Consider the following 3,516-nt stretch of genomic DNA (forward strand, 5'->3'; position numbering starts at 1 on the left):
ATCACCAGAGGCCAGCAGGTCGATGCTGGTGTGGCTGTGATTGTGCCACTGCACTCCAGCCTGGGCAACAGAGTGAGACTCCGATGCAAAAAATAAATAAATAAATAAATAAATAAAAGACACGGAAATGTAGGCTACCATTATGAATGCCTTTATGAAACAGTTTATGAACATGATAGTCTACGAAGACTATTATGTTAGAAAGACACTGTTCCATGACAGATCTGGAGATCTTTATAACAAGAAAAAAATTATTTACGGCTTTGAGAGTTGTTTTGGACAATTACTCATCAAAGCTTAAAAATTCAGAGGCCAATAAAGATTGGCCTTTCTACTGGAAGTCAGTAGTTCACTAATTTTTTTTTTTTTTTTTTTGTCAAGAAAAGAAGTTGATCAGGCTCTGTGGCTCAGCCTGTAATCCCAGCACTTCAGGAGGCCAAAGCGAGCGGATTGCCTGAGCCCGCAGGTTCGAGACCAGCCCAGGCAACTTGGTGAGACCTTGTCTCTACAATAAATCAAAAATTAGCTGAGCGTGGTAGTGCGTGCCTGTAGTTCTGGCTACTTGGAAGGCTGAGGCATAAGGCTCGTCAGAGTCCAGCAGGTTGACGCTGGGGTGGCCTTGAGTGTGCCACTGCACTCCGGCCTGGGTGACGGAGTGAGACGCCAACTCAAAAAAAAAAAAAAAAAAAAAAGAAAAGGAATTTACTGGATTTCCTTTCACTCTATCATACAGCTTCTCATAGTTTTGCTGTGGTAGACTATGTAATTCTTTTCCACAGTGGTATGATTTATCAATTATTATTTCATCAGATATTTATAGAGAGCCCCCTGTGTGCCAAGCACCAAGCTAGTCACAAACAGTGCAATATGTTTTCTGACTATCGGTTAAATAGTTAAATATCTTGTTTCTCTCTTACTGTGTTTTTGCTTCCAGTGACCTAGTGCTTACATCCATAGATAATATGCACAAGCTTACCGGTCAAAATCTCCAAACAAAACAGCACTGGGGGCAAAATATACATGCGAATATATTTTAATTGGTAGCAATTGTTGTCCCCCAGCTATGTTAAGCTACTAGAGATCGGAGTCATAAAGAAAACATGAAATCAAATTATTGTTTGGGGCTGAGCTCCGTGGCTTAACCTGTCATCCCAGCACTTTGGGAGGCTGAGGCAAGTGGATTGCCTGAGTCTGCGAGTTTGAAACCAGCCCAGGCAACTTGACGAGACCTCATCTCTATGATAAATCAAAAATGAGCCAGGCGTGGTAGCGCACATCTGGAGTTCTGGTCACTTGGAAGTCTGAGGCGAAAGGATCACTGGGGCCCAGCAGGTCGAGGCTGCAGTGGTCGTGAGCATGCCATGGCACCCCAGCCTGGGCAACAGAGGGAGACTCTGACTCAGAAAAAAAAAAGTAACGGGGCTCGGTGGCTCGGCCTGTAGTCCCGCATCTTTGGGAGGCTGAGGTGAGTGGATTGCCTGAGCCCGTGGATTGGAGACCCGCCTGGGCAACTTGGCAAGACCTCATCTTGAGCCAGGCGTGGCAGCGCGTGCCTGTAGTTCCAGCTACTTGGAGGATTGAGGCAGAAGGATAGCCAGAGTCCAGCAGGTCGAGACTGCGGTGGCCAGGAGCAGCCTCTGGACAACAGAGTGAGACTCCAACTCAAAAAATATATATATTATTTGTTCCTACTGAATGTCAGCAAGGGTGACTGGAGTCTTTCCATCTTCTGGTTATGTAAATTAGAAAATGCACAAAAATGTATTTTTGATTCCTGTTTAATTTTGTTCAGTCAGTCAAATATGTGTGTATAAATCTTAGGTACTCCACAGTATAGGGCTGTGTGTGTGTGTGTGTGTGTGTGTGTGTGTGTATACTATATATATTTCTCTACATATATATGAAGGAGGGCCAAAAAGCCAATTTATTTATTAAAAACTGTGTATTTGTTTCTTTTAAAATTTTTTTATTTTATTATAGAGATGTGGGGTGCAAGTAAGGATTAGCTATACAAGTAGGCTGCAAGCAGGTGAAATTTGGGCCTCCAGTTAACCGTCGCTTCCCCTGGTTTGTACAAGGTACCCTTTTTGATGCTAGGTGTCCTCCAACCCCTGGCAGTGCCCAGTGCCAGCTAATCCCTCCTTTGCGCTATTGTGATGGTTCACTCAGGTTCCACTTAAGAGTGAGAACAGGCAGTATTCCATTCTTTGTTTCTGTGATAAATCACTAAGAATGATGGTCTCCAACTCCATCCAAGTTGCTGCCAAGTCCATGATTTTGGCCTTCTTTATGGCTGTGTAATATCCCATTGTGTATATATACCATGTTTTCTTTCTGCTTTCAATGGGCAGCAAGGTTGATTCCATGTTTTTGCTATTGTGAATAGTGCAGCTAAAAACATGCATGTGCAGGTGTCTTTTTTTGTAGGACAATTCATGTTCCTCTGGGTATGTTCCAAGAAGAGGGATTGCTGGATTGTACAGAAGATCAATTTTTAGTTCTTTCAGGAATCGTCACATTGCTTTCCATAGAGGTTGAACTAGCCTGCACTCCCACTAACAATGTAGAAACAGTCTTGTAGTTTAAACTTCAGTCACCCTCAAAGTACTCTCCGTTGGATGTAATACACCGATCGAGACACTTTTTCCCACTGCACAAAACAGCTTTTGAACTCGTCAACTTTGAGGCCTTTTAGTGCTTCTACCGTTTTTTGTTCCACCTCTTCCACGTCGGCAAAACATTTCCCTTTGATGACTTTTATCACTGGGGAAAAAAACAAACAAAAATGTCACTGGGGCATGACCGGGTGAATAGGAGGGTGGGTGGGGAACAGGGATCATGCTGTTTTTTGGTCAAAAACTGCTGAACAGTCAGCATGGAGTGGGCAGCTGTGCTCGTAAATCACCCATCATGAAATGGGCAAATGTGTTGAAAAAAAGCTAAAAAAAAAAGGAGTCACTGAAGCCAAATGCAGCCTCTCACAACAACACTAGCTGGTATACCGATGCCCATGGGTTTCTAGAACACTTACCTAGTAGGGGAAGCCTGTACTATGAGGGGCCTATCTTCCAAAAGATAATTCCAGTCGTTCGGGGGTTCCCCCTCATATGTAGATATAAGTACATATATTTTTTTTTTACTTTGACACTATGCCAACAGTGAGAATAGCAAGGGAGAAAGGCCACTAAGCATAAACGTCTGGGAAAGCGACATGAAGACTAAATTGATCACTATTACAAAACTCATCACAACGTCTACGGGCTGCCAACAGAACCTTTTCGAGAAAGTTCAAAAGTGTCTGTTGGAAAACGTTCACCTCTGGCTCCCAGCTCCAGGCTGTCCCCTATTCTTGCGAGTCTCATTGGGATGCTTGGTAAACACACTCCACCTTTTCTCTCTTCAGTTTCAGCAGAGAAAGGGTCCCTTGAACTCCTGGAGACAGTAAATCACCGTCTGTGTGGTGGTTCTCAGAAGACACTTAAAGAGCTGAACTGGATGCTCTCCATAACACCCTTG

This window comes from Carlito syrichta, unplaced genomic scaffold, assembly GCF_000164805.1.
Source record: "Carlito syrichta isolate Samal-C Ts95f unplaced genomic scaffold, Tarsius_syrichta-2.0.1 Scaffold314741, whole genome shotgun sequence".
NCBI lineage: Eukaryota > Metazoa > Chordata > Mammalia > Primates > Tarsiidae > Carlito > Carlito syrichta.